Here is a 24,997-nt window from a genome sequence, read left to right as displayed (position 1 = left end):
TATTCCCTATACCAAATTAAGCTGTGGTATTTCCTTAGGAAAAAACATTTGGGACTCGTGACTGTACCTTAGAACACATGATGTGTCTAATGGCAGGGATCGGTGCCAAAAGTAAAACAATTGGGGCCCATCCGGGAATTGAACCCGGGATCACTTACACCCGAAGCAAGTATCATACTACTAGACCAATGAGCCCTATTATCTTTCATTATTGATTCGAAAATTATTTTATTATTATTACAATCCAAATGTCGTGCATAAAAATAAACACGATTGATAGAAATTGGATTAAAAAAGGTCCCACTGAGAATCGAACTCAGATTATCAGAGTCAAAGTCTGATGTGAAAACCATTACACCATGGAACCTTCCAACGGATGTCACCAGCACTGCTACTACAATGTAAATTTGTCGTTAAATTTGGTGGAATTTAGGGCCATGTGCTGATTCCTTCAACTCAGTGATTTCGATGATTTAAAACATGATCTTTTGGTGCATGTTAATGGACTATATTGCGATGTTCGACGGAAATAAAACAACCTTCGATAGCTCAGTTGGTAGAGCGGTGGACTGTAGTGACACGATGTAAAATGCAAGGAATCCATAGGTCGCTGGTTCAACTCCGGCTCGAAGGAGAGCACTTGTGATTACGCATTGAGTGGGCAACAGAAAATAGATAAAGCTGATAGTCTTGTATATTCAAAATAGAGTGTAGTAATGGAAAATCCAACATGTACTATTGGGGTACGCATATCTACAACGGAAAGTTGACAACATCACGGTGTAAATATGAAATGTATAGCTCAAAAATGGGACACAATTAATGGTTAGTAATTGTAGCCGGCAACAAACGGTGTTAGAAAAGTTGCGTGGCTCATTGGTCTAGTGGTATGATTCTTGCTTTGGATGAAAGAGTGATTTATCCGGGTTCAAATCCCGGATGAGCCCCTACAATATTTCAGCTGAGATGGTAAACCTCTTATTGTATTACTTAGATGAATGTTAACATTGCAAATGTGGTAGCGTGGCCGAGCGGTCCAAGGCGCTGGTTTAAGGCACCAGTCTCTTCGGGGGCATGGGTTCGAATCCCATCGCTGCCAACGTCAATTTTGCTCAAACTGTTGTAGCATAGCAAGGAATCGGTGATTGTGCACTTACGGGCAACGTTAATGGTCGTGTGGCCTAATGGATAAGGCGTCGGACTTCGGATCCGAAGATTCCAGGTTCGAGTCCTGCTACGATCACTCGCAAACGGTTATTTTGGCTATTTCGAAATGCGCGCGCGAAAATTTACAAACAAAGAATTAGCAATCCATTTGCAATTGCTCCTGGTTGTAAGCCAAAGTACACATCAAAGAGAACATCCGAGGTTCCCGCCCAAAAAATTGGTCTAAGGAGTGGAATCAATGAATCCCTATCGTACGATCTCTATTCCCTATACCAAATTAAGCTGTGGTATTTCCTTAGGAAAAAACATTTGGGACTCGTGACTGTACCTTAGAACACATGATGTGTCTAATGGCAGGGATCGGTGCCAAAAGTAAAACAATTGGGGCCCATCCGGGAATTGAACCCGGGATCACTTACACCCGAAGCAAGTATCATACTACTAGACCAATGAGCCCTATTATCTTTCATTATTGATTCGAAAATTATTTTATTATTATTACAATCCAAATGTCGTGCATAAAAATAAACACGATTGATAGAAATTGGATTAAAAAAGGTCCCACTGAGAATCGAACTCAGATTATCAGAGTCAAAGTCTGATGTGATAACCATTACACCATGGAACCTTCCAACGGATGTCACCAGCACTGCTACTACAATGTAAATTTGTCGTTAAATTTGGTGGAATTTAGGGCCATGTGCTGATTCCTTCAACTCAGTGATTTCGATGATTTAAAACATGATCTTTTGGTGCATGTTAATGGAATATATTGCGATGTTCGACGGAAATAAAACAACCTTTGATAGTTCAGTTGGTAGAGCGGTGGACTGTAGTGAGACGATGTAAAATGCAAGGAATCCATAGGTCGCTGGTTCAACTCCGGCTCGAAGGAGAGCACTTGTGATTACGCATTGAGTGGGCAACAGAAAATAGATAAAGCTGATAGTCATGTATATTCAAAATAGAGTGTAGTAATGGAAAATCCAACATGTACTATTGGGGTACGCATATCTACAACGGAAAGTTGACAACATCACCGTGTAAATATGAAATGTATAGCTCAAAAATGGGACACAATTAATGGTTAGTAATTGTAGCCGGCAACAAACGGTGTTAGAAAAGTTGCGTGGCTCATTGGTCTAGTGGTATGATTCTTGCTTTGGGTGTAAGAGGCCCCGGGTTCAAATCCCGGATGAGCCCCTACAATATTTCAGCTGAGATGGTAAACCTCTTATTGTATTACTTAGATGAATGTTAACATTGCAAATGTGGTAGCGTGGCCGAGCGGCCCAAGGCGCTGGTTTAAGGCACCAGTCTCTTCGGGGGCATGGGTTCGAATCCCATCGCTGCCAACGTCAATTTTGCTCAAACTGTTGTAGCATAGCAAGGAATCGGTGATTGTGCACTTACGGGCAACGTAAATGGTCGTGTGGCCTAATGGATAAGGCGTCGGACTTCGGATCCGAAGATTGCAGGTTCGAGTCCTGCTACGATCACTCGCAAACGGTTATTTTGGCTATTTCGAAATGCGCGCGCGAAAATTTACAAACAAAGAATTAGCAATCCATTTGCAATTGCTCCTGGTTGTAAGCCAAAGTACACATCAAAGAGAACATCCGAGGTTCCCGCCCAAAAAATTGGTCTAAGGAGTGGAATCAATGAATCCCTATCGTACGATCTCTATTCCCTATACCAAATTAAGCTGTGGTATTTCCTTAGGAAAAAACATTTGGGACTCGTGACTGTACCTTAGAACACATGATGTGTCTAATGGCAGGGATCGGTGCCAAAAGTAAAACAATTGGGGCCCATCCGGGAATTGAACCCGGGATCACTTACACCCGAAGCAAGTATCATACTACTAGACCAATGAGCCCTATTATCTTTCATTATTGATTCGAAAATTATTTTATTATTATTACAATCCAAATGTCGTGCATAAAAATAAACACGATTGATAGAAATTGGATTAAAAAAGGTCCCACTGAGAATCGAACTCAGATTATCAGAGTCAAAGTCTGATGTGATAACCATTACACCATGGAACCTTCCAACGGATGTCACCAGCACTGCTACTACAATGTAAATTTGTCGTTAAATTTGGTGGAATTTAGGGCCATGTGCTGATTCCTTCAACTCAGTGATTTCGATGATTTAAAACATGATCTTTTGGTGCATGTTAATGGACTATATTGCGATGTTCGACGGAAATAAAACAACCTTCGATAGCTCAGTTGGTAGAGCGGTGGACTGTAGTGACACGATGTAAAATGCAAGGAATCCATAGGTCGCTGGTTCAACTCCGGCTCGAAGGAGAGCACTTGTGATTACGCATTGAGTGGGCAACAGAAAATAGATAAAGCTGATAGTCATGTATATTCAAAATAGAGTGTAGTAATGGAAAATCCAACATGTACTATTGGGGTACGCATATCTACAACGGAAAGTTGACAACATCACCGTGTAAATATGAAATGTATAGCTCAAAAATGGGACACAATTAATGGTTAGTAATTGTAGCCGGCAACAAACGGTGTTAGAAAAGTTGCGTGGCTCATTGGTCTAGTGGTATGATTCTTGCTTTGGGTGTAAGAGGCCCCGGGTTCAAATCCCGGATGAGCCCCTACAATATTTCAGCTGAGATGGTAAACCTCTTATTGTATTACTTAGATGAATGTTAACATTGCAAATGTGGTAGCGTGGCCGAGCGGTCCAAGGCGCTGGTTTAAGGCACCAGTCTCTTCGGGGGCATGGGTTCGAATCCCATCGCTGCCAACGTCAATTTTGCTCAAACTGTTGTAGCATAGCAAGGAATCGGTGATTGTGCACTTACGGGCAACGTTAATGGTCGTGTGGCCTAATGGATAAGGCGTCGGACTTCGGATCCGAAGATTGCAGGTTCGAGTCCTGCTACGATCACTCGCAAACGGTTATTTTGGCTATTTCGAAATGCGCGCGCGAAAATTTACAAACAAAGAATTAGCAATCCATTTGCAATTGCTCCTGGTTGTAAGCCAAAGTACACATCAAAGAGAACATCCGAGGTTCCCGCCCAAAAAATTGGTCTAAGGAGTGGAATCAATGAATCCCTATCGTACGATCTCTATTCCCTATACCAAATTAAGCTGTGGTATTTCCTTAGGAAAAAACATTTGGGACTCGTGACTGTACCTTAGAACACATGATGTGTCTAATGGCAGGGATCGGTGCCAAAAGTAAAACAATTGGGGCCCATCCGGGAATTGAACCCGGGATCACTTACACCCGAAGCAAGTATCATACTACTAGACCAATGAGCCCTATTATCTTTCATTATTGATTCGAAAATTATTTTATTATTATTACAATCCAAATTTCGTGCATAAAAATAAACACGATTGATAGAAATTGGATTAAAAAAGGTCCCACTGAGAATCGAACTCAGATTATCAGAGTCAAAGTCTGATGTGATAACCATTACACCATGGAACCTTCCAACGGATGTCACCAGCACTGCTACTACAATGTAAATTTGTCGTTAAATTTGGTGGAATTTAGGGCCATGTGCTGATTCCTTCAACTCAGTGATTTCGATGATTTAAAACATGATCTTTTGGTGCATGTTAATGGACTATATTGCGATGTTCGACGGAAATAAAACAACCTTCGATAGCTCAGTTGGTAGAGCGGTGGACTGTAGTGACACGATGTAAAATGCAAGGAATCCATAGGTCGCTGGTTCAACTCCGGCTCGAAGGAGAGCACTTGTGATTACGCATTGAGTGGGCAACAGAAAATAGATAAAGCTGATAGTCATGTATATTCAAAATAGAGTGTAGTAATGGAAAATCCAACATGTACTATTGGGGTACGCATATCTACAACGGAAAGTTGACAACATCACCGTGTAAATATGAAATGTATAGCTCAAAAATGGGACACAATTAATGGTTAGTAATTGTAGCCGGCAACAAACGGTGTTAGAAAAGTTGCGTGGCTCATTGGTCTAGTGGTATGATTCTTGCTTTGGGTGTAAGAGTGATTTATCCGGGTTCAAATCCCGGATGAGCCCCTACAATATTTCAGCTGAGATGGTAAACCTCTTATTGTATTACTTAGATGAATGTTAACATTGCAAATGTGGTAGCGTGGCCGAGCGGTCCAAGGCGCTGGTTTAAGGCACCAGTCTCTTCGGGGGCATGGGTTCGAATCCCATCGCTGCCAACGTCAATTTTGCTCAAACTGTTGTAGCATAGCAAGGAATCGGTGATTGTGCACTTACGGGCAACGTTAATGGTCGTGTGGCCTAATGGATAAGGCGTCGGACTTCGGATCCGAAGATTGCAGGTTCGAGTCCTGCTACGATCACTCGCAAACGGTTATTTTGGCTATTTCGAAATGCGCGCGCGAAAATTTACAAACAAAGAATTAGCAATCCATTTGCAATTGCTCCTGGTTGTAAGCCAAAGTACACATCAAAGAGAACATCCGAGGTTCCCGGCCAAAAAATTGGTCTAAGGAGTGGAATCAATGAATCCCTATCGTACGATCTCTATTCCCTATACCAAATTAAGCTGTGGTATTTCCTTAGGAAAAAACATTTGGGACTCGTGACTGTACCTTAGAACACATGATGTGTCTAATGGCAGGGATCGGTGCCAAAAGTAAAACAATTGGGGCCCATCCGGGAATTGAACCCGGGATCACTTACACCCGAAGCAAGTATCATACTACTAGACCAATGAGCCCTATTATCTTTCATTATTGATTCGAAAATTATTTTATTATTATTACAATCCAAATGTCGTGCATAAAAATAAACACGATTGATAGAAATTGGATTAAAAAAGGTCCCACTGAGAATCGAACTCAGATTATCAGAGTCAAAGTCTGATGTGAAAACCATTACACCATGGAACCTTCCAACGGATGTCACCAGCACTGCTACTACAATGTAAATTTGTCGTTAAATTTGGTGGAATTTAGGGCCATGTGCTGATTCCTTCAACTCAGTGATTTCGATGATTTAAAACATGATCTTTTGGTGCATGTTAATGGACTATATTGCGATGTTCGACGGAAATAAAACAACCTTCGATAGCTCAGTTGGTAGAGCGGTGGACTGTAGTGACACGATGTAAAATGCAAGGAATCCATAGGTCGCTGGTTCAACTCCGGCTCGAAGGAGAGCACTTGTGATTACGCATTGAGTGGGCAACAGAAAATAGATAAAGCTGATAGTCATGTATATTCAAAATAGAGTGTAGTAATGGAAAATCCAACATGTACTATTGGGGTACGCATATCTACAACGGAAAGTTGACAACATCACGGTGTAAATATGAAATGTATAGCTCAAAAATGGGACACAATTAATGGTTAGTAATTGTAGCCGGCAACAAACGGTGTTAGAAAAGTTGCGTGGCTCATTGGTCTAGTGGTATGATTCTTGCTTTGGGTGTAAGAGTGATTTATCCGGGTTCAAATCCCGGATGAGCCCCTACAATATTTCAGCTGAGATGGTAAACCTCTTATTGTATTACTTAGATGAATGTTAACATTGCAAATGTGGTAGCGTGGCCGAGCGGTCCAAGGCGCTGGTTTAAGGCACCAGTCTCTTCGGGGGCATGGGTTCGAATCCCATCGCTGCCAACGTCAATTTTGCTCAAACTGTTGTAGCATAGCAAGGAATCGGTGATTGTGCACTTACGGGCAACGTTAATGGTCGTGTGGCCTAATGGATAAGGCGTCGGACTTCGGATCCGAAGATTGCAGGTTCGAGTCCTGCTACGATCACTCGCAAACGGTTATTTTGGCTATTTCGAAATGCGCGCGCGAAAATTTACAAACAAAGAATTAGCAATCCATTTGCAATTGCTCCTGGTTGTAAGCCAAAGTACACATCAAAGAGAACATCCGAGGTTCCCGCCCAAAAAATTGGTCTAAGGAGTGGAATCAATGAATCCCTATCGTACGATCTCTATTCCCTATACCAAATTAAGCTGTGGTATTTCCTTAGGAAAAAACATTTGGGACTCGTGACTGTACCTTAGAACACATGATGTGTCTAATGGCAGGGATCGGTGCCAAAAGTAAAACAATTGGGGCCCATCCGGGAATTGAACCCGGGATCACTTACACCCGAAGCAAGTATCATACTACTAGACCAATGAGCCCTATTATCTTTCATTATTGATTCGAAAATTATTTTATTATTATTACAATCCAAATGTCGTGCATAAAAATAAACACGATTGATAGAAATTGGATTAAAAAAGGTCCCACTGAGAATCGAACTCAGATTATCAGAGTCAAAGTCTGATGTGATAACCATTACACCATGGAACCTTCCAACGGATGTCACCAGCACTGCTACTACAATGTAAATTTGTCGTTAAATTTGGTGGAATTTAGGGCCATGTGCTGATTCCTTCAACTCAGTGATTTCGATGATTTAAAACATGATCTTTTGGTGCATGTTAATGGAATATATTGCGATGTTCGACGGAAATAAAACAACCTTTGATAGTTCAGTTGGTAGAGCGGTGGACTGTAGTGAGACGATGTAAAATGCAAGGAATCCATAGGTCGCTGGTTCAACTCCGGCTCGAAGGAGAGCACTTGTGATTACGCATTGAGTGGGCAACAGAAAATAGATAAAGCTGATAGTCATGTATATTCAAAATAGAGTGTAGTAATGGAAAATCCAACATGTACTATTGGGGTACGCATATCTACAACGGAAAGTTGACAACATCACCGTGTAAATATGAAATGTATAGCTCAAAAATGGGACACAATTAATGGTTAGTAATTGTAGCCGGCAACAAACGGTGTTAGAAAAGTTGCGTGGCTCATTGGTCTAGTGGTATGATTCTTGCTTTGGGTGTAAGAGGCCCCGGGTTCAAATCCCGGATGAGCCCCTACAATATTTCAGCTGAGATGGTAAACCTCTTATTGTATTACTTAGATGAATGTTAACATTGCAAATGTGGTAGCGTGGCCGAGCGGCCCAAGGCGCTGGTTTAAGGCACCAGTCTCTTCGGGGGCATGGGTTCGAATCCCATCGCTGCCAACGTCAATTTTGCTCAAACTGTTGTAGCATAGCAAGGAATCGGTGATTGTGCACTTACGGGCAACGTAAATGGTCGTGTGGCCTAATGGATAAGGCGTCGGACTTCGGATCCGAAGATTGCAGGTTCGAGTCCTGCTACGATCACTCGCAAACGGTTATTTTGGCTATTTCGAAATGCGCGCGCGAAAATTTACAAACAAAGAATTAGCAATCCATTTGCAATTGCTCCTGGTTGTAAGCCAAAGTACACATCAAAGAGAACATCCGAGGTTCCCGCCCAAAAAATTGGTCTAAGGAGTGGAATCAATGAATCCCTATCGTACGATCTCTATTCCCTATACCAAATTAAGCTGTGGTATTTCCTTAGGAAAAAACATTTGGGACTCGTGACTGTACCTTAGAACACATGATGTGTCTAATGGCAGGGATCGGTGCCAAAAGTAAAACAATTGGGGCCCATCCGGGAATTGAACCCGGGATCACTTACACCCGAAGCAAGTATCATACTACTAGACCAATGAGCCCTATTATCTTTCATTATTGATTCGAAAATTATTTTATTATTATTACAATCCAAATGTCGTGCATAAAAATAAACACGATTGATAGAAATTGGATTAAAAAAGGTCCCACTGAGAATCGAACTCAGATTATCAGAGTCAAAGTCTGATGTGATAACCATTACACCATGGAACCTTCCAACGGATGTCACCAGCACTGCTACTACAATGTAAATTTGTCGTTAAATTTGGTGGAATTTAGGGCCATGTGCTGATTCCTTCAACTCAGTGATTTCGATGATTTAAAACATGATCTTTTGGTGCATGTTAATGGACTATATTGCGATGTTCGACGGAAATAAAACAACCTTCGATAGCTCAGTTGGTAGAGCGGTGGACTGTAGTGACACGATGTAAAATGCAAGGAATCCATAGGTCGCTGGTTCAACTCCGGCTCGAAGGAGAGCACTTGTGATTACGCATTGAGTGGGCAACAGAAAATAGATAAAGCTGATAGTCATGTATATTCAAAATAGAGTGTAGTAATGGAAAATCCAACATGTACTATTGGGGTACGCATATCTACAACGGAAAGTTGACAACATCACCGTGTAAATATGAAATGTATAGCTCAAAAATGGGACACAATTAATGGTTAGTAATTGTAGCCGGCAACAAACGGTGTTAGAAAAGTTGCGTGGCTCATTGGTCTAGTGGTATGATTCTTGCTTTGGGTGTAAGAGGCCCCGGGTTCAAATCCCGGATGAGCCCCTACAATATTTCAGCTGAGATGGTAAACCTCTTATTGTATTACTTAGATGAATGTTAACATTGCAAATGTGGTAGCGTGGCCGAGCGGTCCAAGGCGCTGGTTTAAGGCACCAGTCTCTTCGGGGGCATGGGTTCGAATCCCATCGCTGCCAACGTCAATTTTGCTCAAACTGTTGTAGCATAGCAAGGAATCGGTGATTGTGCACTTACGGGCAACGTTAATGGTCGTGTGGCCTAATGGATAAGGCGTCGGACTTCGGATCCGAAGATTGCAGGTTCGAGTCCTGCTACGATCACTCGCAAACGGTTATTTTGGCTATTTCGAAATGCGCGCGCGAAAATTTACAAACAAAGAATTAGCAATCCATTTGCAATTGCTCCTGGTTGTAAGCCAAAGTACACATCAAAGAGAACATCCGAGGTTCCCGCCCAAAAAATTGGTCTAAGGAGTGGAATCAATGAATCCCTATCGTACGATCTCTATTCCCTATACCAAATTAAGCTGTGGTATTTCCTTAGGAAAAAACATTTGGGACTCGTGACTGTACCTTAGAACACATGATGTGTCTAATGGCAGGGATCGGTGCCAAAAGTAAAACAATTGGGGCCCATCCGGGAATTGAACCCGGGATCACTTACACCCGAAGCAAGTATCATACTACTAGACCAATGAGCCCTATTATCTTTCATTATTGATTCGAAAATTATTTTATTATTATTACAATCCAAATGTCGTGCATAAAAATAAACACGATTGATAGAAATTGGATTAAAAAAGGTCCCACTGAGAATCGAACTCAGATTATCAGAGTCAAAGTCTGATGTGATAACCATTACACCATGGAACCTTCCAACGGATGTCACCAGCACTGCTACTACAATGTAAATTTGTCGTTAAATTTGGTGGAATTTAGGGCCATGTGCTGATTCCTTCAACTCAGTGATTTCGATGATTTAAAACATGATCTTTTGGTGCATGTTAATGGACTATATTGCGATGTTCGACGGAAATAAAACAACCTTCGATAGCTCAGTTGGTAGAGCGGTGGACTGTAGTGACACGATGTAAAATGCAAGGAATCCATAGGTCGCTGGTTCAACTCCGGCTCGAAGGAGAGCACTTGTGATTACGCATTGAGTGGGCAACAGAAAATAGATAAAGCTGATAGTCATGTATATTCAAAATAGAGTGTAGTAATGGAAAATCCAACATGTACTATTGGGGTACGCATATCTACAACGGAAAGTTGACAACATCACCGTGTAAATATGAAATGTATAGCTCAAAAATGGGACACAATTAATGGTTAGTAATTGTAGCCGGCAACAAACGGTGTTAGAAAAGTTGCGTGGCTCATTGGTCTAGTGGTATGATTCTTGCTTTGGGTGTAAGAGTGATTTATCCGGGTTCAAATCCCGGATGAGCCCCTACAATATTTCAGCTGAGATGGTAAACCTCTTATTGTATTACTTAGATGAATGTTAACATTGCAAATGTGGTAGCGTGGCCGAGCGGTCCAAGGCGCTGGTTTAAGGCACCAGTCTCTTCGGGGGCATGGGTTCGAATCCCATCGCTGCCAACGTCAATTTTGCTCAAACTGTTGTAGCATAGCAAGGAATCGGTGATTGTGCACTTACGGGCAACGTTAATGGTCGTGTGGCCTAATGGATAAGGCGTCGGACTTCGGATCCGAAGATTGCAGGTTCGAGTCCTGCTACGATCACTCGCAAACGGTTATTTTGGCTATTTTGAAATGCGCGCGCGAAAATTTACAAACAAAGAATTAGCAATCCATTTGCAATTGCTCCTGGTTGTAAGCCAAAGTACACATCAAAGAGAACATCCGAGGTTCCCGCCCAAAAAATTGGTCTAAGGAGTGGAATCAATGAATCCCTATCGTACGATCTCTATTCCCTATACCAAATTAAGCTGTGGTATTTCCTTAGGAAAAAACATTTGGGACTCGTGACTGTACCTTAGAACACATGATGTGTCTAATGGCAGGGATCGGTGCCAAAAGTAAAACAATTGGGGCCCATCCGGGAATTGAACCCGGGATCACTTACACCCGAAGCAAGTATCATACTACTAGACCAATGAGCCCTATTATCTTTCATTATTGATTCGAAAATTATTTTATTATTATTACAATCCAAATGTCGTGCATAAAAATAAACACGATTGATAGAAATTGGATTAAAAAAGGTCCCACTGAGAATCGAACTCAGATTATCAGAGTCAAAGTCTGATGTGATAACCATTACACCATGGAACCTTCCAACGGATGTCACCAGCACTGCTACTACAATGTAAATTTGTCGTTAAATTTGGTGGAATTTAGGGCCATGTGCTGATTCCTTCAACTCAGTGATTTCGATGATTTAAAACATGATCTTTTGGTGCATGTTAATGGACTATATTGCGATGTTCGACGGAAATAAAACAACCTTCGATAGCTCAGTTGGTAGAGCGGTGGACTGTAGTGACACGATGTAAAATGCAAGGAATCCATAGGTCGCTGGTTCAACTCCGGCTCGAAGGAGAGCACTTGTGATTACGCATTGAGTGGGCAACAGAAAATAGATAAAGCTGATAGTCATGTATATTCAAAATAGAGTGTAGTAATGGAAAATCCAACATGTACTATTGGGGTACGCATATCTACAACGGAAAGTTGACAACATCACCGTGTAAATATGAAATGTATAGCTCAAAAATGGGACACAATTAATGGTTAGTAATTGTAGCCGGCAACAAACGGTGTTAGAAAAGTTGCGTGGCTCATTGGTCTAGTGGTATGATTCTTGCTTTGGGTGTAAGAGGCCCCGGGTTCAAATCCCGGATGAGCCCCTACAATATTTCAGCTGAGATGGTAAACCTCTTATTGTATTACTTAGATGAATGTTAACATTGCAAATGTGGTAGCGTGGCCGAGCGGTCCAAGGCGCTGGTTTAAGGCACCAGTCTCTTCGGGGGCATGGGTTCGAATCCCATCGCTGCCAACGTCAATTTTGCTCAAACTGTTGTAGCATAGCAAGGAATCGGTGATTGTGCACTTACGGGCAACGTTAATGGTCGTGTGGCCTAATGGATAAGGCGTCGGACTTCGGATCCGAAGATTGCAGGTTCGAGTCCTGCTACGATCACTCGCAAACGGTTATTTTGGCTATTTCGAAATGCGCGCGCGAAAATTTACAAACAAAGAATTAGCAATCCATTTGCAATTGCTCCTGGTTGTAAGCCAAAGTACACATCAAAGAGAACATCCGAGGTTCCCGCCCAAAAAATTGGTCTAAGGAGTGGAATCAATGAATCCCTATCGTACGATCTCTATTCCCTATACCAAATTAAGCTGTGGTATTTCCTTAGGAAAAAACATTTGGGACTCGTGACTGTACCTTAGAACACATGATGTGTCTAATGGCAGGGATCGGTGCCAAAAGTAAAACAATTGGGGCCCATCCGGGAATTGAACCCGGGATCACTTACACCCGAAGCAAGTATCATACTACTAGACCAATGAGCCCTATTATCTTTCATTATTGATTCGAAAATTATTTTATTATTATTACAATCCAAATGTCGTGCATAAAAATAAACACGATTGATAGAAATTGGATTAAAAAAGGTCCCACTGAGAATCGAACTCAGATTATCAGAGTCAAAGTCTGATGTGATAACCATTACACCATGGAACCTTCCAACGGATGTCACCAGCACTGCTACTACAATGTAAATTTGTCGTTAAATTTGGTGGAATTTAGGGCCATGTGCTGATTCCTTCAACTCAGTGATTTCGATGATTTAAAACATGATCTTTTGGTGCATGTTAATGGACTATATTGCGATGTTCGACGGAAATAAAACAATCTTCGATAGCTCAGTTGGTAGAGCGGTGGACTGTAGTGACACGATGTAAAATGCAAGGAATCCATAGGTCGCTGGTTCAACTCCGGCTCGAAGGAGAGCACTTGTGATTACGCATTGAGTGGGCAACAGAAAATAGATAAAGCTGATAGTCATGTATATTCAAAATAGAGTGTAGTAATGGAAAATCCAACATGTACTATTGGGGTACGCATATCTACAACGGAAAGTTGACAACATCACCGTGTAAATATGAAATGTATAGCTCAAAAATGGGACACAATTAATGGTTAGTAATTGTAGCCGGCAACAAACGGTGTTAGAAAAGTTGTGTGGCTCATTGGTCTAGTGGTATGATTCTTGCTTTGGGTGTAAGAGGCCCCGGGTTCAAATCCCGGATGAGCCCCTACAATATTTCAGCTGAGATGGTAAACCTCTTATTGTATTACTTAGATGAATGTTAACATTGCAAATGTGGTAGCGTGGCCGAGCGGTCCAAGGCGCTGGTTTAAGGCACCAGTCTCTTCGGGGGCATGGGTTCGAATCCCATCGCTGCCAACGTCAATTTTGCTCAAACTGTTGTAGCATAGCAAGGAATCGGTGATTGTGCACTTACGGGCAACGTTAATGGTCGTGTGGCCTAATGGATAAGGCGTCGGACTTCGGATCCGAAGATTGCAGGTTCGAGTCCTGCTACGATCACTCGCAAACGGTTATTTTGGCTATTTCGAAATGCGCGCGCGAAAATTTACAAACAAAGAATTAGCAATCCATTTGCAATTGCTCCTGGTTGTAAGCCAAAGTACACATCAAAGAGAACATCCGAGGTTCCCGCCCAAAAAATTGGTCTAAGGAGTGGAATCAATGAATCCCTATCGTACGATCTCTATTCCCTATACCAAATTAAGCTGTGGTATTTCCTTAGGAAAAAACATTTGGGACTCGTGACTGTACCTTAGAACACATGATGTGTCTAATGGCAGGGATCGGTGCCAAAAGTAAAACAATTGGGGCCCATCCGGGAATTGAACCCGGGATCACTTACACCCGAAGCAAGTATCATACTACTAGACCAATGAGCCCTATTATCTTTCATTATTGATTCGAAAATTATTTTATTATTATTACAATCCAAATGTCGTGCATAAAAATAAACACGATTGATAGAAATTGGATTAAAAAAGGTCCCACTGAGAATCGAACTCAGATTATCAGAGTCAAAGTCTGATGTGATAACCATTACACCATGGAACCTTCCAACGGATGTCACCAGCACTGCTACTACAATGTAAATTTGTCGTTAAATTTGGTGGAATTTAGGGCCATGTGCTGATTCCTTCAACTCAGTGATTTCGATGATTTAAAACATGATCTTTTGGTGCATGTTAATGGAATATATTGCGATGTTCGACGGAAATAAAACAACCTTCGATAGCTCAGTTGGTAGAGCGGTGGACTGTAGTGACACGATGTAAAATGCAAGGAATCCATAGGTCGCTGGTTCAACTCCGGCTCGAAGGAGAGCACTTGTGATTACGCATTGAGTGGGCAACAGAAAATAGATAAAGCTGATAGTCATGTATATTCAAAATAGAGTGTAGTAATGGAAAATCCAACATGTACTATTGGGGTACGCATATCTACAACGGAAAGTTTACAACATCACCGTGTAAATATGAAATGTATAGCTCAAAAATGGGACACAATTAATGGTTAGTAATTGTAGCCGGCAACAAACGGTGTTAGAAAAGTTGCGTGGCTCATTGGTCTAGTGGTATGATTCTTGCTTTGGGTGTAAGAGGCCCCGGGTTCAAATCCCGGATGAGCCCCTACAATATTTCAGCTGAGATGGTAAACCTCTTATTGTATTACTTAGATGAATGTTAACATTGCAAATGTGGTAGCGTGGCCGAGCGGTCCAAGGCGCTGGTTTAAGGCACCAGTCTCTTCGGGGGCATGGGTTCGAATCCCATCGCTGCCAACGTCAATTTTGCTCAAACTGTTGTAGCATAGCAAGGAATCGGTGATTGTGCACTTACGGGCAACGTTAATGGTCGTGTGGCCTAATGGATAAGGCGTCGGACTTCGGATCCGAAGATTGCAGGTTCGAGTCCTGCTACGATCACTCGCAAACGGTTATTTTGGCTATTTCGAAATGCGCGCGCGAAAATTTACAAACAAAGAATTAGCAATCCATTTGCAATTGCTCCTGGTTGTAAGCCAAAGTACACATCAAAGAGAACATCCGAGGTTCCCGCCCAAAAAATTGGTCTAAGGAGTGGAATCAATGAATCCCTATCGTACGATCTCTATTCCCTATACCAAATTAAGCTGTGGTATTTCCTTAGGAAAAAACATTTGGGACTCGTGACTGTACCTTAGAACACATGATGTGTCTAATGGCAGGGATCGGTGCCAAAAGTAAAACAATTGGGGCCCATCCGGGAATTGAACCCGGGATCACTTACACCCGAAGCAAGTATCATACTACTAGACCAATGAGCCCTATTATCTTTCATTATTGATTCGAAAATTATTTTATTATTATTACAATCCAAATGTCGTGCATAAAAATAAACACGATTGATAGAAATTGGATTAAAAAAGGTCCCAATGAGAACCGAACTCAGATTGTCAGAGTCAAAGTCTGATGTGATAACCATTACACCATGGAACCTTCCAACGGTTGTCACCAGCACTGCTACTACAATGTAAATTTGTCGTTAAATTTGGTGGAATTTAGGGCCATGTGCTGATTCCTTCAACTCAGTGATTTCGATGATTTAAAACATGATCTTTTGGTGCATGTTAATGGACTATATTGCGATGTTCGACGGAAATAAAACAACCTTCGATAGCTCAGTTGGTAGAGCGGTGGACTGTAGTGACACGATGTAAAATGCAAGGAATCCATAGGTCGCTGGTTCAACTCCGGCTCGAAGGAGAGCACTTGTGATTACGCATTGAGTGGGCAACAGAAAATAGATAAAGCTGATAGTCATGTATATTCAAAATAGAGTGTAGTAATGGAAAATCCAACATGTACTATTGGGGTACGCATATCTACAACGGAAAGTTGACAACATCACCGTGTAAATATGAAATGTATAGCTCAAAAATGGGACACAATTAATGGTTAGTAATTGTAGCCGGCAACAAACGGTGTTAGAAAAGTTGCGTGGCTCATTGGTCTAGTGGTATGATTCTTGCTTTGGGTGTAAGAGGCCCCGGGTTCAAATCCCGGATGAGCCCCTACAATATTTCAGCTGAGATGGTAAACCTCTTATTGTATTACTTAGATGAATGTTAACATTGCAAATGTGGTAGAGTGGCCGAGCGGTCCAAGGCGCTGGTTTAAGGCACCAGTCTCTTCGGGGGCATGGGTTCGAATCCCATCGCTGCCAACGTCAATTTTGCTCAAACTGTTGTAGCATAGCAAGGAATCGGTGATTGTGCACTTACGGGCAACGTTAATGGTCGTGTGTCCTAATGGATAAGGCGTCGGACTTCGGATCCGAAGATTGCAGGTTCGAGTCCTGCTACGATCACTCGCAAACGGTTATTTTGGCTATTTCGAAATGCGCGCGCGAAAATTTACAAACAAAGAATTAGCAATCCATTTGCAATTGCTCCTGGTTGTAAGCCAAAGTACACATCAAAGAGAACATCCGAGGTTCCCGCCCAAAAAATTGGTCTAAGGAGTGGAATCAATGAATCCCTATCGTACGATCTCTATTCCCTATACCAAATTAAGCTGTGGTATTTCCTTAGGAAAAAACATTTGGGACTCGTGACTGTACCTTAGAACACATGATGTGTCTAATGGCAGGGATCGGTGCCAAAAGTAAAACAATTGGGGCCCATCCGGGAATTGAACCCGGGATCACTTACACCCGAAGCAAGTATCATACTACTAGACCAATGAGCCCTATTATCTTTCATTATTGATTCGAAAATTATTTTATTATTATTACAATCCAAATGTCGTGCATAAAAATAAACACGATTGATAGAAATTGGATTAAAAAAGGTCCCACTGAGAATCGAACTCAGATTATCAGAGTCAAAGTCTGATGTGATAACCATTACACCATGGAACCTTCCAACGGATGTCACCAGCACTGCTACTACAATGTAAATTTGTCGTTAAATTTGGTGGAATTTAGGGCCATGTGCTGATTCCTTCAACTCAGTGATTTCGATGATTTAAAACATGATCTTTTGGTGCATGTTAATGGACTATATTGCGATGTTCGACGGAAATAAAACAACCTTCGATAGCTCAGTTGGTAGAGCGGTGGACTGTAGTGACACGATGTAAAATGCAAGGAATCCATAGGTCGCTGGTTCAACTCCGGCTCGAAGGAGAGCACTTGTGATTACGCATTGAGTGGGCAACAGAAAATAGATAAAGCTGATAGTCATGTATATTCAAAATAGAGTGTAGTAATGGAAAATCCAACATGTACTATTGGGGTACGCATATCTACAACGGAAAGTTGACAACATCACCGTGTAAATATGAAATGTATAGCTCAAAAATGGGACACAATTAATGGTTAGTAATTGTAGCCGGCAACAAACGGTGTTAGAACAGTTGCGTGGCTCATTGGTCTAGTGGTATGATTCTTGCTTTGGGTGTAAGAGGCCCCGGGTTCAAATCCCGGATGAGCCCCTACAATATTTCAGCTGAGATGGTAAACCTCTTATTGTATTACTTAGATGAATGTTAACATTGCAAATGTGGTAGCGTGGCCGAGCGGTCCAAGGCGCTGGTTTAAGGCACCAGTCTCTTCGGGGGCATGGGTTCGAATCCCATTGCTGCCAACGTCGATTTTGCTCAAACTGTTGTAGCATAGCAAGGAATCGGTGATTGTGCACTTACAGGTAACGTTAATGGTCGTTTGGCCTAATGGATAAGGCGTCGGACTTCGGATCCGAAGATTGCAGGTTCGAGTCCTGCTACGATCACTCGCTAACGGTTATTTTGGCTATTTCGAAATGCGCGCGCGAAAATTTACAAACAAAGAATTAGCAATCCATTTGCAATTGCTCCTGGTTGTAAGCCAAAGTACACATCAAAGAGAACATCCGAGGTTCCCGCCCAAAAAATTGGTCTAAGGAGTGGAATCAATGAATCCCTATCGTACGATCTCTATTCCCTATACCAAATTAAGCTGTGGTATTTCCTTAGGAAAAAACATTTGGGACTCGTGACTGTACCTTAGAACACATGATGTGTCTAATGGCAGGGATCGGTGCCAAAAGTAAAACAATTGGGGCCCATCCGGGAATTGAACCCGGGATCACTTACACCCGAAGCAAGTATCATACTACTAGACCAATAGCCCTATTATCTTTCATTATTGATTCGAAAATTATTTTATTATTATTACAATCCAAATGTCGTGCATAAAAATAAACACGATTGATAGAAATTGGATTAAAAAAGGTCCCACTGAGAATCGAACTCAGATTATCAGAGTCAAAGTCTGATGTGATAACCATTACACCATGGAACCTTCCAACGGATGTCACCAGCACTGCTACTACAATGTAAATTTGTCGTTAAATTTGGTGGAATTTAGGGCCATGTGCTGATTCCTTCAACTCAGTGATTTCGATGATTTAAAACATGATCTTTTGGTGCATGTTAATGGACTATATTGCGATGTTCGACGGAAATAAAACAACCTTCGATAGCTCAGTTGGTAGAGCGGTGGACTGTAGTGACACGATGTAAAATGCAAGGAATCCATAGGTCGCTGGTTCAACTCCGGCTCGAAGGAGAGCACTTGTGATTACGCATTGAGTGGGCAACAGAAAATAGATAAAGCTGATAGTCATGTATATTCAAAATAGAGTGTAGTAATGGAAAATCCAACATGTACTATTGGGGTACGCATATCTACAACGGAAAGTTGACAACATCACCGTGTAAATATGAAATGTATAGCTCAAAAATGGGACACAATTAATGGTTAGTAATTGTAGCCGGCAACAAACGGTGTTAGAAAAGTTGCGTGGCTCATTGGTCTAGTGGTATGATTCTTGCTTTGGGTGTAAGAGGCCCCGGGTTCAAATCCCGGATGAGCCCCTACAATATTTCAGCTGAGATGGTAAACCTCTTATTGTATTACTTAGATGAATGTTAACATTGCAAATGTGGTAGCGTGGCCGAGCGGTCCAAGGCGCTGGTTTAAGGCACCAGTCTCTTCGGGGGCATGGGTTCGAATCCCATTGCTGCCAACGTCAATTTTGCTCAAACTGTTGTAGCATAGCAAGGAATCGGTGATTGTGCACTTACGGGTAACGTTAATGGTCGTGTGGCCTAATGGATAAGGCGTCGGACTTCGGATCCGAAGATTGCAGGTTCGAGTCCTGCTACGATCACTCGCAAACGGTTATTTTGGCTATTTCGAAATGCGCGCGCGAAAATTTACAAACAAAGAATTAGCAATCCATTTGCAATTGCTCCTGGTTGTAAGCCAAAGTACACATCAAAGAGAACATCCGAGGTTCCCGCCCAAAAAATTGGTCTAAGGAGTGGAATCAATGAATCCCTATCGTACGATCTCTATTCCCTATACCAAATTAAGCTGTGGTATTTCCTTAGGAAAAAACATTTGGGACTCGTGACTGTACCTTAGAACACATGATGTGTCTAATGGCAGGGATCGGTGCCAAAAGTAAAACAATTGGGGCCCATCCGGGAATTGAACCCGGGATCACTTACACCCGAAGCAAGTATCATACTACTAGACCAATGAGCCCTATTATCTTTCATTATTGATTCGAAAATTATTTTATTATTATTACAATCCAAATGTCGTGCATAAAAATAAACACGATTGATAGAAATTGGATTAAAAAAGGTCCCACTGAGAATCGAACTCAGATTATCAGAGTCAAAGTCTGATGTGATAACCATTACACCATGGAACCTTCCAACGGATGTCACCAGCACTGCTACTAGAATGTAAATTTGTCGTTAAATTTGGTGGAATTTAGGGCCATGTGCTGATTCCTTCAACTCAGTGATTTCGATGATTTAAAACATGATCTTTTGGTGCATGTTAATGGACTATATTGCGATGTTCGACGGAAATAAAACAACCTTCGATAGCTCAGTTGGTAGAGCGGTGGACTGTAGTGACACGATGTAAAATGCAAGGAATCCATAGGTCGCTGGTTCAACTCCGGCTCGAAGGAGAGCACTTGTGATTACGCATTGAGTGGGCAACAGAAAATAGATAAAGCTGATAGTCATGTATATTCAAAATAGAGTGTAGTAATGGAAAATCCAACATGTACTATTGGGGTACGCATATCTACAACGGAAAGTTGACAACATCACGGTGTAAATATGAAATGTATAGCTCAAAAATGGGACACAATTAATGGTTAGTAATTGTAGCCGGCAACAAACGGTGTTAGAAAAGTTGCGTGGCTCATTGGTCTAGTGGTATGATTCTTGCTTTGGGTGTAAGAGGCCCCGGGTTCAAATCCCGGATGAGCCCCTACAATATTTCAGCTGAGATGGTAAACCTCTTATTGTATTACTTAGATGAATGTTAACATTGCAAATGTGGTAGCGTGGCCGAGCGGTCCAAGGCGCTGGTTTAAGGCACCAGTCTCTTCGGGGGCATGAGTTCGAATCCCATCGCTGCCAACGTCAATTTTGCTCAAACTGTTGTAGCATAGCAAGGAATCGGTGATTGTGCACTTACGGGCAACGTTAATGGTCGTGTGGCCTAATGGATAAGGCGTCGGACTTCGGATCCGAAGATTGCAGGTTCGAGTCCTGCTACGATCACTCGCAAACGGTTATTTTGGCTATTTCGAAATGCGCGCGCGAAAATTTACAAACAAAGAATTAGCAATCCATTTGCAATTGCTCCTGGTTGTAAGCCAAAGTACACATCAAAGAGAACATCCGAGGTTCCCGCCCAAAAAATTGGTCTAAGGAGTGGAATCAATGAATCCCTATCGTACGATCTCTATTCCCTATACCAAATTAAGCTGTGGTATTTCCTTAGGAAAAAACATTTGGGACTCGTGACTGTACCTTAGAACACATGATGTGTCTAATGGCAGGGATCGGTGCCAAAAGTAAAACAATTGGGGCCCATCCGGGAATTGAACCCGGGATCACTTACACCCGAAGCAAGTATCATACTACTAGACCAATGAGCCCTATTATCTTTCATTATTGATTCGAAAATTATTTTATTATTATTACAATCCAAATGTCGTGCATAAAAATAAACACGATTGATAGAAATTGGATTAAAAAAGGTCCCACTGAGAATCGAACTCAGATTATCAGAGTCAAAGTCTGATGTGATAACCATTACACCATGGAACCTTCCAACGGATGTCACCAGCACTGCTACTACAATGTAAATTTGTCGTTAAATTTGGTGGAATTTAGGGCCATGTGCTGATTCCTTCAACTCAGTGATTTCGATGATTTAAAACATGATCTTTTGGTGCATGTTAATGGACTATATTGCGATGTTCGACGGAAATAAAACAACCTTCGATAGCTCAGTTGGTAGAGCGGTGGACTGTAGTGACACGATGTAAAATGCAAGGAATCCATAGGTCGCTGGTTCAACTCCGGCTCGAAGGAGAGCACTTGTGATTACGCATTGAGTGGGCAACAGAAAATAGATAAAGCTGATAGTCATGTATATTCAAAATAGAGTGTAGTAATGGAAAATCCAACATGTACTATTGGGGTACGCATATCTACAACGGAAAGTTGACAACATCACCGTGTAAATATGAAATGTATAGCTCAAAAATGGGACACAATTAATGGTTAGTAATTGTAGCCGGCAACAAACGGTGTTAGAAAAGTTGCGTGGCTCATTGGTCTAGTGGTATGATTCTTGCTTTGGGTGTAAGAGGCCCCGGGTTCAAATCCCGGATGAGCCCCTACAATATTTCAGCTGAGATGGTAAACCTCTTATTGTATTACTTAGATGAATGTTAACATTGCAAATGTGGTAGCGTGGCCGAGCGGTCCAAGGCGCTGGTTTAAGGCACCAGTCTCTTCGGGGGCATGAGTTCGAATCCCATCGCTGCCAACGTCAATTTTGCTCAAACTGTTGTAGCATAGCAAGGAATCGGTGATTGTGCACTTACGGGCAACGTTAATGGTCGTGTGGCCTAATGGATAAGGCGTCGGACTTCGGATCCGAAGATTGCAGGTTCGAGTCCTGCTACGATCACTCGCAAACGGTTATTTTGGCTATTTCGAAATGCGCGCGCGAAAATTTACAAACAAAGAATTAGCAATCCATTTGCAATTGCTCCTGGTTGTAAGCCAAAGTACACATCAAAGAGAACATCCGAGGTTCCCGCCCAAAAAATTGGTCTAAGGAGTGGAATCAATGAATCCCTATCGTACGATCTCTATTCCCTATACCAAATTAAGCTGTGGTATTTCCTTAGGAAAAAACATTTGGGACTCGTGACTGTACCTTAGAACACATGATGTGTCTAATGGCAGGGATCGGTGCCAAAAGTAAAACAATTGGGGCCCATCCGGGAATTGAACCCGGGATCACTTACACCCGAAGCAAGTATCATACTACTAGACCAATGAGCCCTATTATCTTTCATTATTGATTCGAAAATTATTTTATTATTATTACAATCCAAATGTCGTGCATAAAAATAAACACGATTGATAGAAATTGGATTAAAAACGGTCCCACTGAGAATCGAACTCAGATTATCAGAGTCAAAGTCTGATGTGATAACCATTACACCATGGAACCTTCCAACGGATGTCACCAGCACTGCTACTACAATGTAAATTTGTCGTTAAATTTGGTGGAATTTAGGGCCATGTGCTGATTCCTTCAACTCAGTGATTTCGATGATTTAAAACATGATCTTTTGGTGCATGTTAATGGACTATATTGCGATGTTCGACGGAAATAAAACAACCTTCGATAGCTCAGTTGGTAGAGCGGTGGACTGTAGTGACACGATGTAAAATGCAAGGAATCCATAGGTCGCTGGTTCAACTCCGGCTCGAAGGAGAGCACTTGTGATTACGCATTGAGTGGGCAACAGAAAATAGATAAAGCTGATAGTCATGTATATTCAAAATAGAGTGTAGTAATGGAAAATCCAACATGTACTATTGGGGTACGCATATCTACAACGGAAAGTTGACAACATCACCGTGTAAATATGAAATGTATAGCTCAAAAATGGGACACAATTAATGGTTAGTAATTGTAGCCGGCAACAAACGGTGTTAGTAAAGTTGCGTGGCTCATTGGTCTAGTGGTATGATTCTTGCTTTGGGTGTAAGAGGCCCCGGGTTCAAATCCCGGATGAGCCCCTACAATATTTCAGCTGAGATGGTAAACCTCTTATTGTATTACTTAGATGAATGTTAACATTGCAAATGTGGTAGCGTGGCCGAGCGGTCCAAGGCGCTGGTTTAAGGCACCAGTCTCTTCGGGGGCATGAGTTCGAATCCCATCGCTGCCAACGTCAATTTTGCTCAAACTGTTGTAGCATAGCAAGGAATCGGTGATTGTGCACTTACGGGCAACGTTAATGGTCGTGTGGCCTAATGGATAAGGCGTCGGACTTCGGATCCGAAGATTGCAGGTTCGAGTCCTGCTACGATCACTCGCAAACGGTTATTTTGGCTATTTCGAAATGCGCGCGCGAAAATTTACAAACAAAGAATTAGCAATCCATTTGCAATTGCTCCTGGTTGTAAGCCAAAGTACACATCAAAGAGAACATCCGAGGTTCCCGCCCAAAAAATTGGTCTAAGGAGTGGAATCAATGAATCCCTATCGTACGATCTCTATTCCCTATACCAAATTAAGCTGTGGTATTTCCTTAGGAAAAAACATTTGGGACTCGTGACTGTACCTTAGAACACATGATGTGTCTAATGGCAGGGATCGGTGCCAAAAGTAAAACAATTGGGGCCCATCCGGGAATTGAACCCGGGATCACTTACACCCGAAGCAAGTATCATACTACTAGACCAATGAGCCCTATTATCTTTCATTATTGATTCGAAAATTATTTTATTATTATTACAATCCAAATGTCGTGCATAAAAATAAACACGATTGATAGAAATTGGATTAAAAAAGGTCCCACTGAGAATCGAACTCAGATTATCAGAGTCAAAGTCTGATGTGATAACCATTACACCATGGAACCTTCCAACGGATGTCACCAGCACTGCTACTACAATGTAAATTTGTCGTTAAATTTGGTGGAATTTAGGGCCATGTGCTGATTCCTTCAACTCAGTGATTTCGATGATTTAAAACATGATCTTTTGGTGCATGTTAATGGACTATATTGCGATGTTCGACGGAAATAAAACAACCTTCGATAGCTCAGTTGGTAGAGCGGTGGACTGTAGTGACACGATGTAAAATGCAAGGAATCCATAGGTCGCTGGTTCAACTCCGGCTCGAAGGAGAGCACTTGTGATTACGCATTGAGTGGGCAACAGAAAATAGATAAAGCTGATAGTCATGTATATTCAAAATAGAGTGTAGTAATGGAAAATCCAACATGTACTATTGGGGTACGCATATCTACAACGGAAAGTTGACAACATCACCGTGTAAA

The 24,997-nt window shown here is 41.8% G+C and overlaps 97 non-coding genes across 97 annotated transcripts; 63 read left to right on the top strand and 34 right to left on the bottom strand.

The window, feature by feature from the left end:
* Positions 1 to 123: 123 nt before the first annotated feature.
* Trnap-cgg lies at positions 124 to 195 on the bottom strand. Its single transcript has one exon. It is a non-coding gene; the product is annotated as a tRNA-Pro (tRNA).
* A 100-nt stretch (positions 196 to 295) lies between these two features.
* Trnaq-uug lies at positions 296 to 367 on the bottom strand. The gene has a single exon. It is a non-coding gene; the product is annotated as a tRNA-Gln (tRNA).
* A 171-nt stretch (positions 368 to 538) lies between these two features.
* On the top strand, positions 539 to 634 carry Trnay-gua. Its single transcript has 2 exons — positions 539 to 575; positions 599 to 634. It is a non-coding gene; the product is annotated as a tRNA-Tyr (tRNA).
* Positions 635 to 1,017: 383 nt separating this feature from the next.
* On the top strand, positions 1,018 to 1,099 carry Trnal-aag. The gene has a single exon. It is a non-coding gene; the product is annotated as a tRNA-Leu (tRNA).
* Positions 1,100 to 1,170: 71 nt separating this feature from the next.
* Trnar-ucg lies at positions 1,171 to 1,243 on the top strand. Its single transcript has one exon. It is a non-coding gene; the product is annotated as a tRNA-Arg (tRNA).
* A 308-nt stretch (positions 1,244 to 1,551) lies between these two features.
* Trnap-cgg lies at positions 1,552 to 1,623 on the bottom strand. The gene has a single exon. It is a non-coding gene; the product is annotated as a tRNA-Pro (tRNA).
* A 100-nt stretch (positions 1,624 to 1,723) lies between these two features.
* Positions 1,724 to 1,795, bottom strand: Trnaq-uug. Its single transcript has one exon. It is a non-coding gene; the product is annotated as a tRNA-Gln (tRNA).
* A 503-nt stretch (positions 1,796 to 2,298) lies between these two features.
* Positions 2,299 to 2,370, top strand: Trnap-ugg. Its single transcript has one exon. It is a non-coding gene; the product is annotated as a tRNA-Pro (tRNA).
* A 70-nt stretch (positions 2,371 to 2,440) lies between these two features.
* On the top strand, positions 2,441 to 2,522 carry Trnal-aag. The gene has a single exon. It is a non-coding gene; the product is annotated as a tRNA-Leu (tRNA).
* A 71-nt stretch (positions 2,523 to 2,593) lies between these two features.
* Trnar-ucg lies at positions 2,594 to 2,666 on the top strand. The gene has a single exon. It is a non-coding gene; the product is annotated as a tRNA-Arg (tRNA).
* Positions 2,667 to 2,974: 308 nt separating this feature from the next.
* Trnap-cgg lies at positions 2,975 to 3,046 on the bottom strand. The gene has a single exon. It is a non-coding gene; the product is annotated as a tRNA-Pro (tRNA).
* Positions 3,047 to 3,146: 100 nt separating this feature from the next.
* Positions 3,147 to 3,218, bottom strand: Trnaq-uug. The gene has a single exon. It is a non-coding gene; the product is annotated as a tRNA-Gln (tRNA).
* A 171-nt stretch (positions 3,219 to 3,389) lies between these two features.
* On the top strand, positions 3,390 to 3,485 carry Trnay-gua. The gene is made up of 2 exons: positions 3,390 to 3,426; positions 3,450 to 3,485. It is a non-coding gene; the product is annotated as a tRNA-Tyr (tRNA).
* A 236-nt stretch (positions 3,486 to 3,721) lies between these two features.
* On the top strand, positions 3,722 to 3,793 carry Trnap-ugg. The gene has a single exon. It is a non-coding gene; the product is annotated as a tRNA-Pro (tRNA).
* Positions 3,794 to 3,863: 70 nt separating this feature from the next.
* Positions 3,864 to 3,945, top strand: Trnal-aag. The gene has a single exon. It is a non-coding gene; the product is annotated as a tRNA-Leu (tRNA).
* A 71-nt stretch (positions 3,946 to 4,016) lies between these two features.
* On the top strand, positions 4,017 to 4,089 carry Trnar-ucg. Its single transcript has one exon. It is a non-coding gene; the product is annotated as a tRNA-Arg (tRNA).
* A 308-nt stretch (positions 4,090 to 4,397) lies between these two features.
* Positions 4,398 to 4,469, bottom strand: Trnap-cgg. The gene has a single exon. It is a non-coding gene; the product is annotated as a tRNA-Pro (tRNA).
* Positions 4,470 to 4,569: 100 nt separating this feature from the next.
* Trnaq-uug lies at positions 4,570 to 4,641 on the bottom strand. The gene has a single exon. It is a non-coding gene; the product is annotated as a tRNA-Gln (tRNA).
* A 171-nt stretch (positions 4,642 to 4,812) lies between these two features.
* Trnay-gua lies at positions 4,813 to 4,908 on the top strand. The gene is made up of 2 exons: positions 4,813 to 4,849; positions 4,873 to 4,908. It is a non-coding gene; the product is annotated as a tRNA-Tyr (tRNA).
* A 383-nt stretch (positions 4,909 to 5,291) lies between these two features.
* Trnal-aag lies at positions 5,292 to 5,373 on the top strand. The gene has a single exon. It is a non-coding gene; the product is annotated as a tRNA-Leu (tRNA).
* Positions 5,374 to 5,444: 71 nt separating this feature from the next.
* Trnar-ucg lies at positions 5,445 to 5,517 on the top strand. The gene has a single exon. It is a non-coding gene; the product is annotated as a tRNA-Arg (tRNA).
* A 308-nt stretch (positions 5,518 to 5,825) lies between these two features.
* On the bottom strand, positions 5,826 to 5,897 carry Trnap-cgg. The gene has a single exon. It is a non-coding gene; the product is annotated as a tRNA-Pro (tRNA).
* A 100-nt stretch (positions 5,898 to 5,997) lies between these two features.
* On the bottom strand, positions 5,998 to 6,069 carry Trnaq-uug. The gene has a single exon. It is a non-coding gene; the product is annotated as a tRNA-Gln (tRNA).
* A 171-nt stretch (positions 6,070 to 6,240) lies between these two features.
* Positions 6,241 to 6,336, top strand: Trnay-gua. Its single transcript has 2 exons — positions 6,241 to 6,277; positions 6,301 to 6,336. It is a non-coding gene; the product is annotated as a tRNA-Tyr (tRNA).
* A 383-nt stretch (positions 6,337 to 6,719) lies between these two features.
* Positions 6,720 to 6,801, top strand: Trnal-aag. Its single transcript has one exon. It is a non-coding gene; the product is annotated as a tRNA-Leu (tRNA).
* Positions 6,802 to 6,872: 71 nt separating this feature from the next.
* Trnar-ucg lies at positions 6,873 to 6,945 on the top strand. Its single transcript has one exon. It is a non-coding gene; the product is annotated as a tRNA-Arg (tRNA).
* Positions 6,946 to 7,253: 308 nt separating this feature from the next.
* Trnap-cgg lies at positions 7,254 to 7,325 on the bottom strand. Its single transcript has one exon. It is a non-coding gene; the product is annotated as a tRNA-Pro (tRNA).
* A 100-nt stretch (positions 7,326 to 7,425) lies between these two features.
* Trnaq-uug lies at positions 7,426 to 7,497 on the bottom strand. The gene has a single exon. It is a non-coding gene; the product is annotated as a tRNA-Gln (tRNA).
* A 503-nt stretch (positions 7,498 to 8,000) lies between these two features.
* Trnap-ugg lies at positions 8,001 to 8,072 on the top strand. Its single transcript has one exon. It is a non-coding gene; the product is annotated as a tRNA-Pro (tRNA).
* A 70-nt stretch (positions 8,073 to 8,142) lies between these two features.
* Trnal-aag lies at positions 8,143 to 8,224 on the top strand. The gene has a single exon. It is a non-coding gene; the product is annotated as a tRNA-Leu (tRNA).
* A 71-nt stretch (positions 8,225 to 8,295) lies between these two features.
* Trnar-ucg lies at positions 8,296 to 8,368 on the top strand. Its single transcript has one exon. It is a non-coding gene; the product is annotated as a tRNA-Arg (tRNA).
* A 308-nt stretch (positions 8,369 to 8,676) lies between these two features.
* On the bottom strand, positions 8,677 to 8,748 carry Trnap-cgg. Its single transcript has one exon. It is a non-coding gene; the product is annotated as a tRNA-Pro (tRNA).
* A 100-nt stretch (positions 8,749 to 8,848) lies between these two features.
* Positions 8,849 to 8,920, bottom strand: Trnaq-uug. The gene has a single exon. It is a non-coding gene; the product is annotated as a tRNA-Gln (tRNA).
* Positions 8,921 to 9,091: 171 nt separating this feature from the next.
* Trnay-gua lies at positions 9,092 to 9,187 on the top strand. Its single transcript has 2 exons — positions 9,092 to 9,128; positions 9,152 to 9,187. It is a non-coding gene; the product is annotated as a tRNA-Tyr (tRNA).
* A 236-nt stretch (positions 9,188 to 9,423) lies between these two features.
* Positions 9,424 to 9,495, top strand: Trnap-ugg. Its single transcript has one exon. It is a non-coding gene; the product is annotated as a tRNA-Pro (tRNA).
* Positions 9,496 to 9,565: 70 nt separating this feature from the next.
* On the top strand, positions 9,566 to 9,647 carry Trnal-aag. The gene has a single exon. It is a non-coding gene; the product is annotated as a tRNA-Leu (tRNA).
* Positions 9,648 to 9,718: 71 nt separating this feature from the next.
* On the top strand, positions 9,719 to 9,791 carry Trnar-ucg. The gene has a single exon. It is a non-coding gene; the product is annotated as a tRNA-Arg (tRNA).
* Positions 9,792 to 10,099: 308 nt separating this feature from the next.
* Trnap-cgg lies at positions 10,100 to 10,171 on the bottom strand. Its single transcript has one exon. It is a non-coding gene; the product is annotated as a tRNA-Pro (tRNA).
* A 100-nt stretch (positions 10,172 to 10,271) lies between these two features.
* On the bottom strand, positions 10,272 to 10,343 carry Trnaq-uug. Its single transcript has one exon. It is a non-coding gene; the product is annotated as a tRNA-Gln (tRNA).
* A 171-nt stretch (positions 10,344 to 10,514) lies between these two features.
* Trnay-gua lies at positions 10,515 to 10,610 on the top strand. The gene is made up of 2 exons: positions 10,515 to 10,551; positions 10,575 to 10,610. It is a non-coding gene; the product is annotated as a tRNA-Tyr (tRNA).
* A 383-nt stretch (positions 10,611 to 10,993) lies between these two features.
* Positions 10,994 to 11,075, top strand: Trnal-aag. The gene has a single exon. It is a non-coding gene; the product is annotated as a tRNA-Leu (tRNA).
* Positions 11,076 to 11,146: 71 nt separating this feature from the next.
* On the top strand, positions 11,147 to 11,219 carry Trnar-ucg. Its single transcript has one exon. It is a non-coding gene; the product is annotated as a tRNA-Arg (tRNA).
* A 308-nt stretch (positions 11,220 to 11,527) lies between these two features.
* Positions 11,528 to 11,599, bottom strand: Trnap-cgg. Its single transcript has one exon. It is a non-coding gene; the product is annotated as a tRNA-Pro (tRNA).
* Positions 11,600 to 11,699: 100 nt separating this feature from the next.
* On the bottom strand, positions 11,700 to 11,771 carry Trnaq-uug. The gene has a single exon. It is a non-coding gene; the product is annotated as a tRNA-Gln (tRNA).
* Positions 11,772 to 11,942: 171 nt separating this feature from the next.
* Trnay-gua lies at positions 11,943 to 12,038 on the top strand. Its single transcript has 2 exons — positions 11,943 to 11,979; positions 12,003 to 12,038. It is a non-coding gene; the product is annotated as a tRNA-Tyr (tRNA).
* A 236-nt stretch (positions 12,039 to 12,274) lies between these two features.
* Positions 12,275 to 12,346, top strand: Trnap-ugg. Its single transcript has one exon. It is a non-coding gene; the product is annotated as a tRNA-Pro (tRNA).
* A 70-nt stretch (positions 12,347 to 12,416) lies between these two features.
* Trnal-aag lies at positions 12,417 to 12,498 on the top strand. Its single transcript has one exon. It is a non-coding gene; the product is annotated as a tRNA-Leu (tRNA).
* Positions 12,499 to 12,569: 71 nt separating this feature from the next.
* Trnar-ucg lies at positions 12,570 to 12,642 on the top strand. The gene has a single exon. It is a non-coding gene; the product is annotated as a tRNA-Arg (tRNA).
* Positions 12,643 to 12,950: 308 nt separating this feature from the next.
* Trnap-cgg lies at positions 12,951 to 13,022 on the bottom strand. Its single transcript has one exon. It is a non-coding gene; the product is annotated as a tRNA-Pro (tRNA).
* Positions 13,023 to 13,122: 100 nt separating this feature from the next.
* On the bottom strand, positions 13,123 to 13,194 carry Trnaq-uug. The gene has a single exon. It is a non-coding gene; the product is annotated as a tRNA-Gln (tRNA).
* A 171-nt stretch (positions 13,195 to 13,365) lies between these two features.
* Positions 13,366 to 13,461, top strand: Trnay-gua. Its single transcript has 2 exons — positions 13,366 to 13,402; positions 13,426 to 13,461. It is a non-coding gene; the product is annotated as a tRNA-Tyr (tRNA).
* Positions 13,462 to 13,697: 236 nt separating this feature from the next.
* Trnap-ugg lies at positions 13,698 to 13,769 on the top strand. The gene has a single exon. It is a non-coding gene; the product is annotated as a tRNA-Pro (tRNA).
* A 70-nt stretch (positions 13,770 to 13,839) lies between these two features.
* On the top strand, positions 13,840 to 13,921 carry Trnal-aag. Its single transcript has one exon. It is a non-coding gene; the product is annotated as a tRNA-Leu (tRNA).
* A 71-nt stretch (positions 13,922 to 13,992) lies between these two features.
* Positions 13,993 to 14,065, top strand: Trnar-ucg. Its single transcript has one exon. It is a non-coding gene; the product is annotated as a tRNA-Arg (tRNA).
* A 308-nt stretch (positions 14,066 to 14,373) lies between these two features.
* Positions 14,374 to 14,445, bottom strand: Trnap-cgg. The gene has a single exon. It is a non-coding gene; the product is annotated as a tRNA-Pro (tRNA).
* Positions 14,446 to 14,545: 100 nt separating this feature from the next.
* On the bottom strand, positions 14,546 to 14,617 carry Trnaq-uug. The gene has a single exon. It is a non-coding gene; the product is annotated as a tRNA-Gln (tRNA).
* A 171-nt stretch (positions 14,618 to 14,788) lies between these two features.
* On the top strand, positions 14,789 to 14,884 carry Trnay-gua. Its single transcript has 2 exons — positions 14,789 to 14,825; positions 14,849 to 14,884. It is a non-coding gene; the product is annotated as a tRNA-Tyr (tRNA).
* Positions 14,885 to 15,120: 236 nt separating this feature from the next.
* Positions 15,121 to 15,192, top strand: Trnap-ugg. Its single transcript has one exon. It is a non-coding gene; the product is annotated as a tRNA-Pro (tRNA).
* A 70-nt stretch (positions 15,193 to 15,262) lies between these two features.
* Trnal-aag lies at positions 15,263 to 15,344 on the top strand. Its single transcript has one exon. It is a non-coding gene; the product is annotated as a tRNA-Leu (tRNA).
* A 71-nt stretch (positions 15,345 to 15,415) lies between these two features.
* Positions 15,416 to 15,488, top strand: Trnar-ucg. Its single transcript has one exon. It is a non-coding gene; the product is annotated as a tRNA-Arg (tRNA).
* A 308-nt stretch (positions 15,489 to 15,796) lies between these two features.
* On the bottom strand, positions 15,797 to 15,868 carry Trnap-cgg. The gene has a single exon. It is a non-coding gene; the product is annotated as a tRNA-Pro (tRNA).
* A 343-nt stretch (positions 15,869 to 16,211) lies between these two features.
* On the top strand, positions 16,212 to 16,307 carry Trnay-gua. The gene is made up of 2 exons: positions 16,212 to 16,248; positions 16,272 to 16,307. It is a non-coding gene; the product is annotated as a tRNA-Tyr (tRNA).
* Positions 16,308 to 16,543: 236 nt separating this feature from the next.
* Trnap-ugg lies at positions 16,544 to 16,615 on the top strand. Its single transcript has one exon. It is a non-coding gene; the product is annotated as a tRNA-Pro (tRNA).
* A 70-nt stretch (positions 16,616 to 16,685) lies between these two features.
* Trnal-aag lies at positions 16,686 to 16,767 on the top strand. The gene has a single exon. It is a non-coding gene; the product is annotated as a tRNA-Leu (tRNA).
* Positions 16,768 to 16,838: 71 nt separating this feature from the next.
* Trnar-ucg lies at positions 16,839 to 16,911 on the top strand. The gene has a single exon. It is a non-coding gene; the product is annotated as a tRNA-Arg (tRNA).
* A 308-nt stretch (positions 16,912 to 17,219) lies between these two features.
* Positions 17,220 to 17,291, bottom strand: Trnap-cgg. Its single transcript has one exon. It is a non-coding gene; the product is annotated as a tRNA-Pro (tRNA).
* Positions 17,292 to 17,391: 100 nt separating this feature from the next.
* Positions 17,392 to 17,463, bottom strand: Trnaq-uug. Its single transcript has one exon. It is a non-coding gene; the product is annotated as a tRNA-Gln (tRNA).
* A 171-nt stretch (positions 17,464 to 17,634) lies between these two features.
* Trnay-gua lies at positions 17,635 to 17,730 on the top strand. The gene is made up of 2 exons: positions 17,635 to 17,671; positions 17,695 to 17,730. It is a non-coding gene; the product is annotated as a tRNA-Tyr (tRNA).
* A 236-nt stretch (positions 17,731 to 17,966) lies between these two features.
* On the top strand, positions 17,967 to 18,038 carry Trnap-ugg. Its single transcript has one exon. It is a non-coding gene; the product is annotated as a tRNA-Pro (tRNA).
* A 70-nt stretch (positions 18,039 to 18,108) lies between these two features.
* Trnal-aag lies at positions 18,109 to 18,190 on the top strand. The gene has a single exon. It is a non-coding gene; the product is annotated as a tRNA-Leu (tRNA).
* Positions 18,191 to 18,261: 71 nt separating this feature from the next.
* Positions 18,262 to 18,334, top strand: Trnar-ucg. Its single transcript has one exon. It is a non-coding gene; the product is annotated as a tRNA-Arg (tRNA).
* A 479-nt stretch (positions 18,335 to 18,813) lies between these two features.
* Trnaq-uug lies at positions 18,814 to 18,885 on the bottom strand. The gene has a single exon. It is a non-coding gene; the product is annotated as a tRNA-Gln (tRNA).
* A 171-nt stretch (positions 18,886 to 19,056) lies between these two features.
* On the top strand, positions 19,057 to 19,152 carry Trnay-gua. Its single transcript has 2 exons — positions 19,057 to 19,093; positions 19,117 to 19,152. It is a non-coding gene; the product is annotated as a tRNA-Tyr (tRNA).
* A 236-nt stretch (positions 19,153 to 19,388) lies between these two features.
* On the top strand, positions 19,389 to 19,460 carry Trnap-ugg. Its single transcript has one exon. It is a non-coding gene; the product is annotated as a tRNA-Pro (tRNA).
* A 70-nt stretch (positions 19,461 to 19,530) lies between these two features.
* Positions 19,531 to 19,612, top strand: Trnal-aag. Its single transcript has one exon. It is a non-coding gene; the product is annotated as a tRNA-Leu (tRNA).
* A 71-nt stretch (positions 19,613 to 19,683) lies between these two features.
* On the top strand, positions 19,684 to 19,756 carry Trnar-ucg. The gene has a single exon. It is a non-coding gene; the product is annotated as a tRNA-Arg (tRNA).
* A 308-nt stretch (positions 19,757 to 20,064) lies between these two features.
* Positions 20,065 to 20,136, bottom strand: Trnap-cgg. Its single transcript has one exon. It is a non-coding gene; the product is annotated as a tRNA-Pro (tRNA).
* A 100-nt stretch (positions 20,137 to 20,236) lies between these two features.
* Positions 20,237 to 20,308, bottom strand: Trnaq-uug. The gene has a single exon. It is a non-coding gene; the product is annotated as a tRNA-Gln (tRNA).
* Positions 20,309 to 20,479: 171 nt separating this feature from the next.
* Trnay-gua lies at positions 20,480 to 20,575 on the top strand. The gene is made up of 2 exons: positions 20,480 to 20,516; positions 20,540 to 20,575. It is a non-coding gene; the product is annotated as a tRNA-Tyr (tRNA).
* Positions 20,576 to 20,811: 236 nt separating this feature from the next.
* On the top strand, positions 20,812 to 20,883 carry Trnap-ugg. The gene has a single exon. It is a non-coding gene; the product is annotated as a tRNA-Pro (tRNA).
* Positions 20,884 to 20,953: 70 nt separating this feature from the next.
* On the top strand, positions 20,954 to 21,035 carry Trnal-aag. Its single transcript has one exon. It is a non-coding gene; the product is annotated as a tRNA-Leu (tRNA).
* Positions 21,036 to 21,106: 71 nt separating this feature from the next.
* Trnar-ucg lies at positions 21,107 to 21,179 on the top strand. The gene has a single exon. It is a non-coding gene; the product is annotated as a tRNA-Arg (tRNA).
* A 308-nt stretch (positions 21,180 to 21,487) lies between these two features.
* Positions 21,488 to 21,559, bottom strand: Trnap-cgg. The gene has a single exon. It is a non-coding gene; the product is annotated as a tRNA-Pro (tRNA).
* A 100-nt stretch (positions 21,560 to 21,659) lies between these two features.
* Positions 21,660 to 21,731, bottom strand: Trnaq-uug. The gene has a single exon. It is a non-coding gene; the product is annotated as a tRNA-Gln (tRNA).
* Positions 21,732 to 21,902: 171 nt separating this feature from the next.
* On the top strand, positions 21,903 to 21,998 carry Trnay-gua. The gene is made up of 2 exons: positions 21,903 to 21,939; positions 21,963 to 21,998. It is a non-coding gene; the product is annotated as a tRNA-Tyr (tRNA).
* A 236-nt stretch (positions 21,999 to 22,234) lies between these two features.
* On the top strand, positions 22,235 to 22,306 carry Trnap-ugg. Its single transcript has one exon. It is a non-coding gene; the product is annotated as a tRNA-Pro (tRNA).
* Positions 22,307 to 22,376: 70 nt separating this feature from the next.
* On the top strand, positions 22,377 to 22,458 carry Trnal-aag. The gene has a single exon. It is a non-coding gene; the product is annotated as a tRNA-Leu (tRNA).
* A 71-nt stretch (positions 22,459 to 22,529) lies between these two features.
* Positions 22,530 to 22,602, top strand: Trnar-ucg. The gene has a single exon. It is a non-coding gene; the product is annotated as a tRNA-Arg (tRNA).
* Positions 22,603 to 22,910: 308 nt separating this feature from the next.
* Positions 22,911 to 22,982, bottom strand: Trnap-cgg. Its single transcript has one exon. It is a non-coding gene; the product is annotated as a tRNA-Pro (tRNA).
* A 100-nt stretch (positions 22,983 to 23,082) lies between these two features.
* Positions 23,083 to 23,154, bottom strand: Trnaq-uug. Its single transcript has one exon. It is a non-coding gene; the product is annotated as a tRNA-Gln (tRNA).
* Positions 23,155 to 23,325: 171 nt separating this feature from the next.
* Trnay-gua lies at positions 23,326 to 23,421 on the top strand. Its single transcript has 2 exons — positions 23,326 to 23,362; positions 23,386 to 23,421. It is a non-coding gene; the product is annotated as a tRNA-Tyr (tRNA).
* Positions 23,422 to 23,657: 236 nt separating this feature from the next.
* Positions 23,658 to 23,729, top strand: Trnap-ugg. Its single transcript has one exon. It is a non-coding gene; the product is annotated as a tRNA-Pro (tRNA).
* Positions 23,730 to 23,799: 70 nt separating this feature from the next.
* Positions 23,800 to 23,881, top strand: Trnal-aag. The gene has a single exon. It is a non-coding gene; the product is annotated as a tRNA-Leu (tRNA).
* Positions 23,882 to 23,952: 71 nt separating this feature from the next.
* Positions 23,953 to 24,025, top strand: Trnar-ucg. The gene has a single exon. It is a non-coding gene; the product is annotated as a tRNA-Arg (tRNA).
* Positions 24,026 to 24,333: 308 nt separating this feature from the next.
* Trnap-cgg lies at positions 24,334 to 24,405 on the bottom strand. The gene has a single exon. It is a non-coding gene; the product is annotated as a tRNA-Pro (tRNA).
* A 100-nt stretch (positions 24,406 to 24,505) lies between these two features.
* On the bottom strand, positions 24,506 to 24,577 carry Trnaq-uug. Its single transcript has one exon. It is a non-coding gene; the product is annotated as a tRNA-Gln (tRNA).
* Positions 24,578 to 24,748: 171 nt separating this feature from the next.
* Positions 24,749 to 24,844, top strand: Trnay-gua. Its single transcript has 2 exons — positions 24,749 to 24,785; positions 24,809 to 24,844. It is a non-coding gene; the product is annotated as a tRNA-Tyr (tRNA).
* Positions 24,845 to 24,997: the final 153 nt, after the last annotated feature.

Source organism: Daphnia pulicaria, chromosome 4 (assembly GCF_021234035.1).
Source record: "Daphnia pulicaria isolate SC F1-1A chromosome 4, SC_F0-13Bv2, whole genome shotgun sequence".
Lineage (NCBI taxonomy): Eukaryota > Metazoa > Arthropoda > Branchiopoda > Diplostraca > Daphniidae > Daphnia > Daphnia pulicaria.
The sequence above is the reverse complement of the archived record's forward strand: the minus strand, read 5'-3'. Positions and strand labels throughout refer to the sequence as shown.